Raw genomic sequence first — 17694 nt, forward strand, 5'->3', positions numbered from 1 at the left:
GGGAGTCAAAAATTATACACAGATTTTAGCTGTGTCAGAGTGGGCGCCCTTAAGCTCCAGGTTGTTCAAGGGTCAACTCTATTATCTTTTCAGATGTCACTGAGCTTTTTAACTTTTCTCTCCTGAGCCTTAAATCGTTTCTGCTTTGTTTAGGGTCAGTTTTGCTACTTATTTTGGCTTCTCTTCCATGTTTCAGATTTTTAAAAAATTGGCTAGGAATTCTTGTTTGCCTTCATGTTTAAGAACGAGGCATTAGAAGACCTGGCTGAGACCTTTGTGTGGAGGCAGGATTGGAGCAGGTGGAACTTTTGGGTGAGTGGTCAAGGGGGTTGCTGGTAATCTGAGGAGACCCGAGAGAGAGAGGGGTCCGGACTTTATTCGGGGAGTATCGACGCCTATGTAACGGCGTCCCTAGACCTCACTTTGAGCAATGAACGTTTACTGAGCATGTACTTTTGAGTATGTGCCAGATTCTTGTGCTACGTGGTTTACACATCATTTCATTAATCTGACCAATAATTCTATGAGGTAGTTATTACTGTATCCATTTTACGGCAGTGGAAACTGAGGCTTCAAGAGTTTAAAAAAGCTTACATATAACTTTTTTACATACTTTTTTGAAAGCTTTTGTCTTTTTAGCATGACTCTCCACTTGGGGGCATGCGCTCCCCCATAGCACTGCGCTGGCTGGCCATGGACCCAGGGCAGGAAGGGGGCACCGAGAGCAGCACCCCCAGGTCTCCCGCCGCTCTGCCTGACCTCACTGATGCTCAGAACACCTGCGTGCAGGCAGCTGGGCTGCAAAGGCGCTCCTACAGGACACGGTATAGAGTCATTTGCCTGCATGTCCTACCTCCCCGCTAGGGTTGGTAGGATTGTTAACTCCTTGGGAGCAATACAAATATTGGCTTTGGCTTCTTTACGGCCTTGCTCAAAACACCCAGAACTGTGTCTATGCTCTGGATGAGTAATAATTAAATAAAGATGCAATGACAAAGCACAGGAAACCAGCACTCTGGGTATGTGTCAAAATCCACCCAGGGCCCTGAACTTGGCTTGGGCTGTAGAGAAGGCTTTGCGAGCGTTTTTGTTTATCACAAGAATGCTGGCTTTCGTTTTCTCTCTTGTCTCTAGAGATGCTTTCCGCCTCGTGAGACGCAGTCATCAGTCAGCATTTACTCGCCAGATACTGCCTGGTGCCAGACACAACAGGATGTGCGTTATCAGCCTCTTAATTTAGTTTATGTCTCAGGTAGGAGCCAGACAAGAAAGGCTCCCCCATCCATCAACTTCCACTTCTGCTCCTTTTTGGAAAAACAACCCTCAATTAGAAAAAAGTGTATTTGAGGATCATGTTCTTGGAGGTGGAGGGATCCCAAGAAATGAGCTGGTCCAAGGAAGATGGTCATGGTGAAAAAAGGGGGCAATTTGTACAACAAGATACCAATTCCAGAAAAATAACACGCATCATGAATACAAAGGAAAGCATTGTTATCAGAACGTTTGCAGTAAGGTAGTGAGATTGTGATGACTTTTATTTTCTCAACCCTCTAAATCCTGCAACGTTTCTATCGTAAATACATGTTACATTTAAACCAGGAAACAAGATTTAGAAAAAAACCAAAAACATTCTGTTAAGCTAGGGGAGGGCATGCATTTTAATACTCTTTGTCATTTACTTATAGGTTGTAAATATCTTTTGTGTAAAAGATATAACATTTTTTCCAGATACAGACCCTCTTGTTTAAATAAAATTTAACCTGGAAGCTGCCTTAATGGAAGCAGGTGTTCCTTGAAGGCTCACATAACATACGCTCTATCCCAGACCCTGTCCTGTGTGCACTTGAGGAAAAAATGTACGTTCTGCTGTTGCTGGATAGAATGTTCTATTGCTCTCATATACGGCTCAACTCCAATGTGTACTGGTTGATTTTCTGTCTGGACAATCTATCCATTGCTAAAAGTGGGGTATTGTAGTTCTCTACTCTTTTTTTAAAAAGATTTTATTTACTTATTTTTAGAAAGAGGGGAAGGGAGGGAGAAAGAGAGGGAGAGAAACATCAATGTGTGGTTGCCTCTCATGTGCCCCCTACTGGGGACCTGGCCCATAACCCAGGCATGTGCCCTGACTGGGAATTAAACTGGTGACCTTTTCCTTGGCAGTCCGGCGCTCAGTCCGCTGAGCCACACCAGCCAGTGCTCTGTAGTTCTCTACTCTTCTTGCATTGCCTATTTCTTCCTTTATATCTCATAATATTTGCTTCATGTATTTAGGTGTTCTGTTGTTAGGTGTATATATATTTAAAAAACTGTTATATCTTCTTGTTGAATTGATCCTTTACCATTATATAATGTCCTCTTGTCTCCTGTTACTATTTTTCATATAAACTCTATTTTGTCTGATAAAAGTATAGCTATCCCTGATTTCTTTTGATTTCCACTTGCATGAAATGTCTCTTCCCTTTCCTTCACTTTAAGCCTATGTGTGTCCTTAAGGCTCTCCTGCCCGCCAGTCTGTTCCTTGCATTTAGAGTAATTATTGATATGTGAGGACTTACTAATGCCATTTAATTCACTGCTTTCTGGCTGTTTCCCCTTTTTCAGTTTTTCCCTCTCTTTCTGCTTGTCGTTGTGGGTGGGTGATTTCTCCTGGGGTGCTCCAATTGCCCTCTCTTTATCTTTTGTGGACCTACTGGAGTGTTTTGCCCTGTGGTTACGAAGGGGCTTTCCTAGAGCATCTTTTAGGTCAGACAGCCCACTGTAAGCTGATGGCAGTGTAACTCCCATCACGCACCAAAGCTTTGCCCTTTCACTTCATGCTTTTTATGTATTCAATGTCACATTTCACCATTTTTATTTTGTGTATTTGTTAAAAATACAGGAGTTGTAGGATTTTCAATACTCTTTTCCTTTAACATTTATGCTAATATAGTTAAGTGGTTAGCACACCATCATATTACAGAATTAGAGTTTTCTAAATCTAACAATATATTTACCATTACCAGCATATTACATATTTTGTAGGTTTTCATGCTGTTAATTAGCATATTTTCATTTCAGCTTGAAGTACTCCTTTCAGCATTTCTTGTGAGCAGATGCAGTGGTGTCGAATTGCCCCAACTTTTCTTTGTCTGACGATATCTTTATTTCTCTCTCATTTCCGAGGGCAGGTAGAGTGTTCTTGGCTGCCACTTTTTCCTTTACACGTGTTGAATATACCATTCTACTTTCTCCTGGCCTGCCAAGTTTCTGCTGAAGAATCCACCAATAGCTCAATGGGGGTTCCTTCGAAGGTTGCAATCTTTTTTTTTCCTCGCTGCTTTTAGGGTTCTCTGTCTTTGAATTTTGATAGTTTTATTATAATTTGTCTTGGAGAAGGTTGTTTCACATTAAGTTAATGGTGCTCTATGGACTTCTTGAATTTGAACGTTCAACTCTCTCCTCAGGTTTGAGAAGTTCTCAGCTATTATTTCTTTAAATAAACTTCCGCCCCCTTCTCCCTCTCTCCTTCTGCAACTCCAGCTACTCTGATGTTTGCACCTCTGATGGGGTCTTGCAGATCACGCTCACCTTCTTTCCTGCTTTTTATTCTTTTTCTCTTTGCTGTCCTCTGCCTGGGTTATTTCAAAGTTCCTACCCTTTAGCTCACGGATTCTACCTTCTGTTTGGTCTCTTCTGTTGCTGATGCTCTCTAATGCATTTTTCCCCCCCTCATTTTATTCACCGAATTCTTCTGCTCCAGAATTTCTGTTTGGTTCCTGTTTATGATTTCTATGTTCTTATTAAATTTCTCATTTTATTCACACACAGTTATCTGATTTTTTTCAGTTGTCTTTCTGTGTATTTTTAGTTTGAGTTCTCGAAACATCTGTTTTGAATTCTTTGTCATGTAGATTGCAGTTTTGTATCTTTGAATTTAGTTACTAGAAGATTGTCATGATTGTCATTTTTTGTGTGTGACATCACACAAAAAACTCCTTGATTCTTTACATTCTTTGGAGTTTTGCATTCTGTTTTTGCATCTGAAGTAGCAGTCACCACCTCTGATATTTACTAATTGGCTACAGGTGGGAGGTATTTCCCATTGGTTCTGCTTGTATGTGGGACTTTCTCCAACATTGTATGGACACATGTGCTCCCTCTCCTGGCAGGATTCTTAAACTTGTGTGTCTTCTCTCTGCCTTGCACCTCACCAGGCTGGCTGTTGGAAACCTCTTCTGTTTTCCAGAAGGTGGCACTACAGCTCAAGTTTAAGGTTTTCCTGCCCACAGAGCCCTGCTTGAGCGCACGCCCCCTTTGTCTACCAGCGCTGGATCTTGCCATGACACTGAGCACCTGCACAAGGATTTGTCTGCAGAGTTGACGGGAGTGTGGGTTCGATATTTGGGCCATTTGGGGTGCCCACCATCCAGATTAGGGGACCCTTGGGTGAAGTTTTCCCACCAGCTCATGGGTGAATTTCCTGCTGGAGTCCTGAATGCTGTCCCTTTAATTGCCTTCGATATTTGTATCAGCCTCTTCCCCGTCTCCCCCTTCCCCCGTCATGCAGGTCTGTCCCAAGGCTCTGGGTGCTGCTGAAGGAGCTGGCCTCCAGGGGAGCCCCGTGCAGCTGGGGCAGCTGGGCGCTCACTCCGCGCTCTCCTTCTGCTCTGCAAGAGAGGTTGCCACCGGCCACCTCAGCCCCACTCTGTGCTGCCTTGGGGGAGGGGTGGTGCTGGCTAAGTTCCTTTTACCCTCTTTGGTGGGTCTAAACTTACATATATATTTATTTCCAGTGGAGGGCGGGGATCTCTCTGGGACTCATACCAGGCTCCCTCGTGTGAGGGTGTCTGCCCGAGTCGGCACTCTCAGGGTGTCTCCAGCTGCTGCCGCTGCGGAGGAGGGTTGGGTCAGGTCACGGGCACCTGCTAGCTACCCGGTCCGTACCAAGTCCTGTCCGGCGGTCACCCAGTGCACACGTGGGCAAGACTCCTCTGGGTCGCTTGTCATGTTGGGCTGGATCCCACAACTCCTGCAGAGGCGCCATTGTTCATGGGTGGGAGCTGAGTTTTAGCTGCTGGAAGGGGGATGAAAAGGAAGGTGCCTATGCCACCCTGACGCTCTAGCTCATTTCTTTTTAGCACCGAATAATATTCCTTTGTATCACGTGCCACAGGTTTTTTATCCACTCATGTTGATAAGAGGGTTTTTTAAGACAGTCGCTCCTTTATTGACTTACATTACTATTAGCCCTAACATACGGCAGTAACGGAGTGTATTTCACCAACAGGGCAGCAGTTTTTTAAAATATATGTTTATTGATTCCAGAGAGAGAGAGAGAGAGAAGTGGTGGGGGAGGGGAGAGGAAGGAGAGGAATATTGATGCGAGAGAGAAACATTGATCGGTGCCTCCTGCCCCAACCAGGGACTGAACCCACAACCTGGGTGTGTACCCTGACCGGGAATGGACCCCCGACCTTCCGGTGCACAGGATGATGCTCCAAGCAGTTGAGCCACACCGGCTCCGCTGTCCACTCACGCTCTAAAGGACATCTTTGCTTTCAAGTTTTGGCAATTATAAATAAAGCTGCTATAAACATTCACGCTCAAGTCTCTTTCACACGCCAAGGAGACCCTGCCACAAGACCCCCAGGCCTGTGGCCCAGCGATGGCCTTTCCAGGCTGTTCCGCCGTCGGGGTTCCCAGGCCCTGAGAACCAGCGATCCCCACACACTGTTTCCTAGCACTTGCTTGCCAATGCTTCCTGTTTCTCTTCACATTTTCTTCCTAAAAAAAAAGGCAGGGGAATAAACAAGGATTGAGGTTGTGAATGGGAGCCACAGCGGCGAGAGGAAGGCAGGAGCGAGAAAGCACAGCCCTTGCGCTCTGCAGGGAGGGCGGGGGTGGGGCCCGAGGGAGGCCAGGACGCGGGGCTGCCCAAGGCAGGAAGGGTGCGGGACAGAACTGGGGACCTGTTTGTGTCCGCCTTCCTTCTCTCTCTCCCAGGTGCCTGGGGCAGAAGTGTTGGTGAAGAAGTGAGGAACAATGGTAAGGACAGAGGGAAAATGGAAATAGCAACAGCTTTCTCTTTATCTCTACAGCCTTTCGTACGTGCTTCATAGAGGAAATGCTAAAAAATCACCCACATTATTCCAGAGACTGCTTATTCCAACCGCCCTCACCTACACATTGCATTTTAAAAAGCCTTATTCTGAAATAATTTTAATTAGTATAACATTTTTGTAGTTGGCAATAAACTTTCTGTTCATCAATTCATTTAACTTTCACAGCGCTCTGAGGAGGGAAAGCGAGGTAGATACTTCTGATCCCATTCTATAGATGAGAAAACTGAGGCTCAGGGCTTACTTGACTTGCCCCAGGTCGTACAGCGAGTGAATGGCAGACCTGAGACTAGAATTTAAGGGTTTTGACTTCCATCTGGAGGCCTGGGACAACTGAGGGAAGGGAAAGGGCCAGTGAGGGTGGCTGGGGCGCTGAGGACCGCGTCTCGGGCTGGGGGCATGCGCCGAGAAGGGTGCTCAGGTGGTTGTGTAGGTTGTGGATGAAGATGGGCGAGGGTCGCTTGTTTTCATTCTGGGCGTGGTGAGGGAGACTCAGTTCAGTCACCGTGCTTCAGGGCAGAGCTTGGCTTTGACGGTTGTGAACTCAGTTTTGACTCTCATTTCCTCAAATGTGTGCTCATTTAAATCCCGGGACTCTTGCTGCAGAAAAGGGGTAAGATTTACCGTCACGGCCAGGGGATGTTGTGGTCGGCAGCGTTGGGAATATTTTGCCACATCCGTGTCCCCTAGAGACTGATTTTTAGCCAGACTTCTAATTTATTGATTTGCAGTGCGAAATATCTCTGACGGGATAATTGGTTATTTCCACCCGGCAGGTGGAAAGGCCTCTTCTGAAGCCCATATGATTGTGTGAACACTGCCTGCTGAGACCAGAATTAGCCATCAGGAATGGGTCCTGTCGGGGGTTGCCTGTGTCCAGCTGATCCGTGGGCTGTGTTTTTCTTGTGTGCGTTTTGCTTGTCTTAGTGATCGGCTGTCACTTCCTGCTGGAGAGACACCAACGCGTTGTTAGTCCCAGCTAGTTTTTCGGAAGCTTTCCCCTGGTTGTCAGACGCCCTTGTCCTGGCATCTCTGGCCTTCTGGCTCGGAGACGGTGCCTGAGGGGAGGTGCACCGGGGTCTGGAATCCGGTGGCCGGCCTTTGAACCTCAGCCTGTCACGCACAGCAGGCTCATGCAGACACCGCCCCGCATTCCTTCCGCTGTAACCGGAGCTGCAGCTCTTCCCGGTGAGAAGCCCCGGAGGGCCCTTGGCCACAGACACTCAGGGAGAGGGGTACGAGGGTCGCCCTGCACCCCGGACTGTGACAGCAACCAGTCAGAAACGTGCGTCTCCAGGGAAGGAGCAGATGAAATGCGAGCGAGACCTGGGAATGATGGGAAAGTGCGGCAGTCGAGAGGAATGACGTTGTTTCCTGGAAAAATTGCAGAACTTTGACGTTCGGCTGAAAAAGCAGCTGGCTGTTAGAGGAGGAGAAGAGAAAACAAAACAAAACAAAACAAAACAAACAGAACAAAACCAAAGAAGCTGAGGTTTAGGATTGATTGGGTTCTGTGACCCTGAGGCCCAGCACTGCATAATAAAGTGAAATGGGGCCGTGTCCCAGGGCAGGGGAGGGAGAACTGAGTGAGGTGACATGCATAGAGCCCCAGGACAGTCCTCATGCAAATGCTCGGCTGCGGCTCTGGCTTCCTCAGCCTCCCTCGCGCGCGCGAGCTGTCGCTGAGTGCTGCCCAGTCCCCCGTCAGGAGGCCATAGAACTTCACCAATAAGCAGTGAAAAAGCGCATGGCGGGTTTCCTCTCTCGGGTACTGGTTCCTTTTGTCTTTAATTTTATGAAGTAGGAGCTCCTAGAACAAAACTTCAGAACAATGAGTAAAGGTTCCTCATGGGGACCCAGAGGCCTGGGTTTGGGGGTGCAGCTGTTCTTGTGGCTGAGAAACGGCATCTCATTATGGGGCTCATTGGGAGACATATTTAAAAATGTAATTTAAATTTATATTTATTTATGTGGCTACCTTATCTGTGGAATAGATATATCAGATTATTGAAGTTAGCGATGACTACTCGCTGGGAGAGAAGGTGGGATGAAGGAGGGTCTGTGTGTGCGCGCGCCCAGATCTGCAGGTTATGACCTTTTGAACACAGGTGACCGCTTATGTTCCTGTGTGAGCTTTCTACCCTTTTTTAAAAAATCGTGATAAGATACACGTAACCTAAAATTTACCATTTAACACCACTTTAAAGTACGCAGTTCAGTGGCATTGATGAATGTATTCCCATTTTGTGCAACCGTTAAACCCCTTCTCATTGTGGTTTTAAACTGCATTTCTCACCCTGGCTGGTGTGGCTCAGCGGGCTGAGCGCAGGCCTGGGAACTGAACGGCGGCTGTTCCGGTTCCTGGTCAGGCCACGTGCCTGGGTGGCAGGCCAGGTCCCCAGCTGGGGGAGTGCGAGAGGCAACCTATTGATGTATCTCTTACACTTGATGTTTCTCTCCCTCTCTCTCTCCTCTCTTCCCCACTCTCTAAAAAATAAATAAATAAAATCTTTTTAAAAATTACATTTCTCTGATGGCTAACAATGGTGGACACCTTTTCACATGCTGATGGGCTACTTACTTATCATCTGCAGTAAACTGTCCCTTTAAACCTGTCTTATTTTTAAAAAATTGAGTTGCTTACCTTCTTCTTGATAAGTTATAAGAGTTCTTCAAATATTCTAAATGTCCAGTGCTTGTAATTCATGGCGAGACACATGTGTTGCACATCTTTCCCCCCGTCTTGGTCCTGCCTCTCATTTATTATACATTGTCTTTTGATGAACAGAAAAGTTTAATTTTGGTGAAATCCCATCCGTCATTGATGGTGGTGTTTTTTGTGTGTCTGTCTTAAGAAAATAGTTGCTTATTTCAAGGCTGCAAAGGTATTCTCTTATGCTTTTCTGCTAAAAGCCTTATGGGTCTGGCTTTTATTTGTGTAGTCTGCGATCATTCTAAAATTAATGAATTAATTATCCTTAATCAGCATCTGCGTAATGAATAGAGGTCTAGGTTCATTCTTTTTTTTTTCCAGGTGTATGCCTAGTTCTTCCAGCACTCTCTTTCCTTTTCCATCAGACTGCCTTGGTGTTTTGGCTAAAAGCCAGTTGACCATGTAGGTGTCAGTCTCTTTCTGGACTCTCTCCATATAGTTCCAATGACCGATTGGTCTACACTTTCCTGCAGATTTAGGGGAACAACAAGCTCTTTACCTTGCCACGTCCCACTCAGTGACCACAGGAAGCCTGGAGCTGCATCTCCTCATTGTTTACACCCCGCAGTTTTCTGAGATGCTCACTCTCATGCCTGGATGAGCTCACACCGAAACTCCTGGGGAACTGAGGAACCGAAACTACCAGATTTGGAAGGAATTGCGCAAAGCCGCGTACTTCCCAAAGCTGCTGCCTGTGCTGCTCTAATTAGAAGCGTGCATTCGTCATTCTCTCACTGACTGGTGGGCGGTGAGTGCAAACGTAAGTGGGGATGCATTTTTGACTGTGAGCATTTGCATGTGTCCTTCTATGGGGTTCACCTGCTGGAGCCCCGGGCCGTTCAGGGGCACCCTGGGCGGCTGCGGGGCTTAAACCTTTGCCTTCGGTCTGGTGTTTGGCCACCTCAGGCTTGTGAGGAGCTCCAGGGCTCCACCAGACACCAAAGTATGGGAGGGTGCCAGCCACGTCACAGCGTTGCTGCATCCTCAGGAGACAAGTCCGGTTGTGCGGGTGGGGACAGATGTCGGAGCCCATGGTTGTGGAGGAAGAGCTGGCAGCAGCCCCGTCCACTATGAACCTCCACAGCCTGGGTCCAGGCAAAGTTTGCATCTCTGGGGCTGGAACTGCAGGGGGAGGGGCGGGCCAAACGGCCTCTGGGACCCTGACACAGGAGGTGTCCCGAGTGTGAGACAAGGCTGTGGGCCCTGAGGAGCTGAAGCCCAGGAGGGAGGAGGGAGAAAATAGCAGGGAATCCTCACCCCGATCGCCATCTTTCCTCTGTGACCTGGACTGGTGGCAACAGCGATCTCCAGCGGCCTCCTCCGGCTGCACCTGCAGGCCAGCTTCCCACCTGTCTCATCTGCCATTGTCAACTTCTCCCTCTGGAAAACTTCACTGGATTGTGTCTTCTGGGGCTCTTGTTTTCTGAACTTAATTTCTTAGTTTTCTTCAATGACTCCCCTTCCTCGGCCGACCCCTTAAAGCCCAAGGTCCTTTGACACCCAACACTCCTGGCTGCTTCTTGGTCAGCAGTCGAGGTTCCCTCAGGTCCTCGTGATTCTAACGCACCCTCCAGCGGGAGCACGTTCTCTCCCAACGCTGTCTCATCACGCCCCCTGACCTCACTAAGCCCCTCTGGCCAGGCTCTCCTGTGAGGGGGTCTACCGCCTGCCTCTCTCTGCGACCTCCTCCTGGACATCTTTTCCCAATGGCTTCCCCAGCAAATGCCTCACTTCCTTCCCAGCCGGCTCCCCCTGGCTCCCCTGACTCCATCTGTGGTGTCCCCCACTCAAGAGCGAGACCTCCTAGGTCACGTTTGGCTCCTTATCCTTCACCTCCAACGGATCAAAAATCTTGTCAAGTCTACTTTTATTTCGCATAGCTCCTATTTTTCTTGTTCTGTCAGTTCCCAGAGCCAGCCTCATGATTTGGACTTTGATTTCCAGACTCTCCCCTTCCCGTTCATCCCGCACATTCCCACGGCAGAGGTCTCTTTCTAACCCTCATCCGGATCGAGTCTCCTTAGCTCAGGGGCTACCTGTCACCTCCAGGGTAAAGTGCGAGGTCCTGCACGATCTGCTCCTGGCAGCCTCTGTAAGTTTGCCACGCCCACGCCCATGACCCCCCGCGCTCCAGCCACAATGGACCGATCTAGTCCTGGCCTTCTCTTTCGGGTTTCTTCTAAGCCATTATTCTGCTTGTAATATCCTTTTCAAATCCTAAGACCTAGTTCCAGCATCATCTCCTCTGTGAAGCCTCCCCTGGCCTGTCCGGTCATAGCTGCTCACGTCCGTCCTCTGGGATCCCTCTGACCACGCTGTGGTACGGCTGGTGGCCCGCTTGATCTCAAGTCCCACTGGATGGGCTGGGGGTCTGCCCGCTCATCTTTGCATCCCCTCGCCCTTGGTGCGGACGTGTTCCAGAGCAGACACTCGAAAGCTCGGCTGAATTGTTGTTGCTGAGTGAGGAACACTGTAAGGATATGTATTTCCACAGATATTCCCTCACTGCCAATTTGCTACACAAATCAAAGCTCAGCCTCCTGGCAGTTCTTTGACAAACAAGTGGGATATAACAGTAACGGGCCTGCTTTGGACAAACTTTACTTCTGTGAACTTGAAGTGAGTTATTCGATGAATTACAGCAGCAAAAGACATTCTTGGCCAAGATAAGTAGACGAGAAGAGACTTTCACTGGGGAATTTTCTGAGCACCACCCCAAATTAGATTTCAAATGGCAAAGCAGCTTTAAAACAAATTTCTGGGAAAGATCAAAAACTTGAAAGCGATGATTTTTGAGAAGGCACTGTAGTCTGGAGCCAGCCGGTGTTGACCCAGTGACTCATGGGGTTAATGGGGGAGAGAAGGCGATAACAGATGGAGAAGTGCGCGGAGAAGTCAAAGACGCGATGCTAATGGAAGTCGTTATCCGATGAGTGGTTTGTTCCTCCTGGGACCTGGTATGGCCCCAGCCGCTCAGCGGCCTTCAGCTGTCAGAGAAGATGGAAAAGTTTGAAATAGAAGCTCCCCTGGAGTTTGAAAGTCTACTTTTAGCAGCTTTCTCCCCAGTAGACGTCATCCGTGGCTCTGTGTGGGCATTAAAATGGGTGTCGCTGAGAGGCGGGCACTGAGGAAGAAAGCAGGAGCAGAGAGCTGCTCATCACCTGTTCCCTAGGCCACTCCCACAGGTCCCTGCTCATCCGCCTCCCCTCCCCGCCCCCGCTGAGGGTGTCCCTGCCCCCGGGCTGGCTCTGTGCTGTGATCTGGGTGAACTAGCCTCAGAAGGGCGGCCGAGAGGACCTGGGCCATAGACTCTCATTTTCTCTCTGTAGGAACCTCTCATGCTAGAATTTGGAGGAGCCAAATTCTTGACCGTCAGCACTGAGCCCTCCCCCATGGGCTTGATGGGATCATCAGAGGGGATGACTCTCCACACCTGTGGCCTGTGATGCGTGCCCAAGGCCACACCGCCACTGGGCTGTGCTAGAGACAGTGGTACCAAGGCCACCCTTTGAATGGTCAGGGACGTGGGAGGGCCCTGGTGTGTCTCCAGGACTCTGCTGGAGCAAACCAACATGGATCTCAAACTGGGGGAAGCTTCCCCTGACCCTCCCACGGCTCAGGATCTGGGGCCGTTTCTGCATCCAGGCCGGCGGCCCCACCTGCCGCGCCCGCCTTTGCTATTGCATGCGTATTTATTCGTCCACCTCCCTTTTTCACATCCACCCCCACCTCTGGGCCCTGCACAGGTGTGTTTATAAATGTTCGTGGTGTCAGCAGGGTTGGTGCTTTCTGAGGGCGTCCGGGGTCGACCGTTGGCATCCCAGCCTCTGCCTCCACCTTCACGTGATGCTCGCCCCGTGTGACCCTCTGACTCCCAGCTTCCCCAGGACTCTGTCCTTTCCGCAGCGCTTGCTCCACCGCCTGTGTCTTTGGCCTAATGAACCGCATCAGCCTCCACCCAAGACGGAAGAATATTATCACTCGTTCCAAAGGTGCCCGGCGAACAGTTCTGCTTATTCTCCCACATCTCTCCCAACTGCTCCGTCCGTGCCATACCAGGTAGAGTCACTACCCGCAGGGGACTCCCAAAGCCTCCCTGCTGCCTCGCTGAACACCTTTCAAGCCACCCTCCATGTTCCCTTCACAGCGTTCTTCCCAAGATGCAGCTCTTGTCTTTAATGCTCAGGTTTATTTTGTTTTTTTTTTCTTTTTTTGGTGTGGTAAAATACGCAGGTAAAATTTACCAGCTTTTCACCATCTTTAACTTGGAGTTCAGTGACATTAAACACATTCACCTTGCTGTGCGACCGTCACCACCATCCAGCCTCAGAACTCTTTTCGTTTGGGACATCGAAATCCGGTCCCCGTTAAACACTAACTCCCTATTCTCCTCTCCGCCTGGCCCCTGGCGACCGCATCCTGCTGTCTGGCTCTGTGATTTGGCTCCTCTAAATTCCTCATATATGTGGAATCATGAGCATTTGTCTTTTTGTGACTGGCTGATTTCCCGCCGCACGGTGTCCTCCAGGTCCTTCCGTACTGTGGCCTGGGTGGGGCCTCCCCTTCTTTGTGGGGCTAGATCATGTCCCCGCACACGCATCCGGCGATGGACACCCGGTTGCTTCTCCGTTTGAGCTGTCGCGAATAACGCAGTTATGGATGTGAGTGTACACATGTCTCTTTGCAACTGCTTCCAATTCTTTTGTGTATATACCCAGAAGTGCAACTGCTGAATTTCATGGTAATTCTATTTTTAACTTTTTGAGGAATTACCATACAGTTTTCCACTGTGTCTTTTTCCATTGCCACCAACAGTACACAAAGGCTTCAACTTCCCCATATTCTCACCAACACGTGTTTTCTGTTTCTTGGGCTTTTTTGATTTGTTTTTTGGATAGTAGACATCCTATGGGCATCTCATTGTAGTTTTGATTTGTATTTCTGCAACGATCAGCGACGTGAAACACCTTTTCAGGCGCTTATCGGCCATTTGAATATCTTTGGAGAAGAACGTCTGTGGAAATCTCTTGCCCGTTTTCCTTTTTTTTCCTTTCTTTTGAGTTTTAGGAATCCTGTGTATATTCTGGTTATTTGCTGGCGCTGGCTGAGTCTGCCTGTTGGGTAATCCCAGCTGAGCGTGGGTGTGGGCCTGGGCCTGGTGGGGCACCACCGGGCTGTGCTAAAAACGTGCTGCCTGCAGCGCCCCACCCTCCCCTGGTCCTGAGGGTACCCTGGGAGTGGGCAGAGCTGGCAGCACTGGCTGGTGACCTGGGGGTGGGGCATGACCCTGGGATCGGCATTGTGGGTCCTGTGCCCGTGATGCATCACAGACCTGGATCTGAGGAGGATGAAGACGGAGCTACCTGTTCAAGCCTGAGACACAGAGAGAGGGGCAGGGCGGGGAGGGAGGAGGAGGGAGCGAGAGGGAAAGACGGAGCAGTGGGTGGGGGCGACCTCCACTGGGTCTGGTATCTTTGCGAGCATAACGAAAACTTTGCCTTCTGAAGGGAGGGTGGCCTCTTCCCTCTCACTTGGTGTCCCACTGCCCTGAAGCTCCGCCTGGAGGGGGCGTGACAGCAGCAATTACTCTGGACTTTCACCAACCACAGCACTAAGACTGATAGGGGTCCTATCGGAAGGAGGGACTTGGTTCCGCCAAAGGTGAGCGGTGACCTCAGGGAAGAAGGAGAGGCTCTCTGAGTTGGTGATTTCTTCAACAAACTAAGTAGGTGCTTTGCATCATTGAGGTTACCCAAGGAGAGGCGAAGAGCATTGGATCAGAGTCACGGGCTTCTGGGTGCTGGTCTTGCCTTGCATCTGACCACACACCGCCCTCTGAGTAACTTACCTTTGGGCTTTGGGTTCTTCAGCTCTACCTGGACAGGGTTGGACCAGGTCGGTAGGCTATGACGAATTATAATTACTACGTTATAAAATCAACTGGGGGCATGCAGCCAGCATTAAAAAAAAGGAAAGAGAATAGAAAACATCCCTGTGCAGAGCACGTAGTAAGGTTAAGTATTATTTTATGGGACTTTTGTTTCTGGTGTAAAATATGGGTGGTGATTCTAGGCTCACATGTAAAACTTATTCCTTATGGTGGATCTCAGCCAAAACACTTAGTGAACCACAAAGCCCTTTCTAGCAGCTGCATTCCTCTTTCTAGGTTAGTTACCAAATACCTCAAGTCCCTACTTTTTTTTTTTATCCCTTTTTTCTTCTCGCCTCCACCCTGCCCCCCACACGTGCATACTTTAAAAAGTTTTCTAGGGAGCTTTCTTTTATATCTTCTGAGAACAATTGTTTTTGAAACATAAGACGTGAAGTGATAGCAAGCAGGGAAATAGAAGCAGAAACAAAAAAAAAGAGAAGCAAGAACTTGGCTTGGGAGTTTTGGAGAACCAAGAGGGCTGGGCGGGTCCTTCTTCCTGGACATGGGGTCGGGGACAGCCCTTTGAGGCCAGGAGATGTGTCTTCCCAGGGCCTTCCTACCCCCCTGCCTCCCAGGTGAGTGGGGCTTTGGATTTGGGGCCGGGGGCGCCGCCGCCTCAGGACACACTGCCTAAGGGTGCGTGGATTTGTGCTTTTCAGGCTATTTTACTCTGAGTCCTCAGGACCTTAGAAGGCACAGTGTGGGGGACACGGTGATGAAGCGACGGTCCCGTGAGGGAGAGGAAGGTCCCCGGTAGTCCTGGTGCCTGACTGGAAAGCCTGTGTCATTGAAACAGCACAGGTGGTAGGGCAGGAGGTGAGACGTGGCCGGGCAACCCTCCGTGGAGCCGCCGGGAGCACCATTTCCTCTCGATCGTAGAGGACCTGGAGGAAGGAGACGAAGACACTGGTGTGGGGTGGGCAGAGCCCGAAGCGTCCCTCAGGCCCCAGCGACAGTGGCTGTTTTACCAGGCAGTGCTACCTCACTCCCCTGGCTTGGCATGGGCTGAAGTCGGGTCTTTCCTGCTGCGGGGTGGACAGAGGGTCAAACAGGATCGTGATTTCATCCCAAACTGCACTTGACAGTCTAGATTGAGGGATTTGGGTAAGATTTGAGGAATCACTGCATTTTTTTTTTTTTTTACCTGACTAAACAAATCCATCCCAAACTGCCGGCTGGAATCAAAGGGGGAAGTCACAAGGTGAACAGTTCGTGAAGACGATGCTCCACTTGAATGAAACAGGCTCTGGGTGTTGACCCAGGGGCCCACGGGTGCCCATGCTGCAGAGCCGTCTGCCAGGCTGCGTGTGCCCCGGCACCCGGCAGCCCTGCCTTGGGGTGTCCTTCGCGGGGACTTCCGCACGCAGGTCCACAGGAGGTGCGCTGGCGGCCGTTCATCCTGGCGCCGCTCATGGCGGCAGGGAGTTGGGGGCAGCCTAGGCGTCCAACACGGGGCGGGGGCGCTGACGCGTACCCCGGCGCCTGCTGCGGAGCACGAGCGGAAGCTGGGGAAAACCAACAGAGGCCTTGTCAAGACTTTCCCCTGACTTTCTGATTCTGGCCATCGCAGGGGGTGTGAGGTGGTGTCTGTCGTGGCTTTGACTTGCAGCTCCCTCATGACTAACGATGCTGTCTGTGTTCGTCTTTGGACTGCCGCAGCTTCCACGTGCCCCGTGGTGTGACAGGGCGGTGGTAGGACGAACCCTCTCTCCCAGGTGCTGTGCCTCGTCCCTCCGGCCACCTCTCCCAAGTGTGCCTGTACCAGGTGCTCCGGGCGGCTGCCGGTGGGGCGGGGCAGGCCGAATGGGTCAGGGCGGACGCCCGCGCAACGGCTGCCCTGACCCTTAAGTCATGCTGTGCTCTGTGCACCCTGTGCTTGCTTTGGGCAAGTGACCTCCCTGCTTCCTCACTGCTGAGTTCCTGGTCTTCCTTGTAAGCAGGTTCCCTTCTTCTTCCGCTGGCTTTCTCCCGAGTCCCAAAGGGCAGCAAACTAAACTGGGGTTTGTGAGCTTGTTGAGGCGATGCCTGGTTGCAGGGCCTCTTCAAGCCTCTGTTTTCTTATTTCTAAAGTGGGGACAACGGTCCCCGCCTCACAACCTTGAGCACTGTGCTCAGGGGGGAACAGCAGCTGCTGTTTCCTGGACCCTGCCTGGCCTCCTCCGGCCATCAAGGCTCTGACGCTTCCGGTTCCCGGGAGACGCTTAAGGTCTTGCCCAGGAGACTCCGATCGCACCCCCAGGCGGCCAGCTTCCCGCTCTGCTGTCAGCAGGGGTATCTGATTGCCCGCTCACAGCCACAGTTCTGCCTGGGGACAGACCTACAGCGGCCGAGCAGAGCGCCCTGACCTAGCCTCCACTCCCTTCCCCTCCGTTGCTACGGAAAGCGAGAAATACCTATGGTGATCTGGGCTTTGAGGTCCAGAAGCTTGTTTTTAATCAAGTAAAAAATTATGTGTCTAGTTCCAAGGATTAACATTAGCATTTTCAATAAATATAATAACCATATTAATAGTAATGACTAGGACATAAATTTTTAATCGATTTTTTTTAAGAGAGAGAGAAAGAAAGAGAGAAACATTGATTTGTTGTTTCAAGTATTGATGCACTCATTGGTTGGTTCTTGTAAGTGTCCTGACCGGGGATCAAACCTGCAGCCTTGGAGTATCGAGATGACGCTCTAACCAAATGAGCTACTTGGCCAGGGCCTAAACATAAATTTTAAAGTTTGACTGATTTTGTTGCCCACTGTTATTCCCTTTATACCACATGTTCCTCAAATGTAAATTACTTGGGTTGATTTCTCAGTAGGGTAGAGTATTATGAGTTATTTTTGTAAAAAAGACAGTATACATTGTTAGTGTACATTTGGAGTTTTCGCATTTTTAAAATGTCTCTTTTTCTCTATGAGGTATAACATTCTTGGGCATAGTTTTTTTTTCTCTCACAATC

This window comes from Pteronotus mesoamericanus, unplaced genomic scaffold, assembly GCF_021234165.1.
Source record: "Pteronotus mesoamericanus isolate MK-2021 breed Mesoamerican mustached bat unplaced genomic scaffold, CSHL_Meso_final scaffold_408, whole genome shotgun sequence".
NCBI lineage: Eukaryota > Metazoa > Chordata > Mammalia > Chiroptera > Mormoopidae > Pteronotus > Pteronotus mesoamericanus.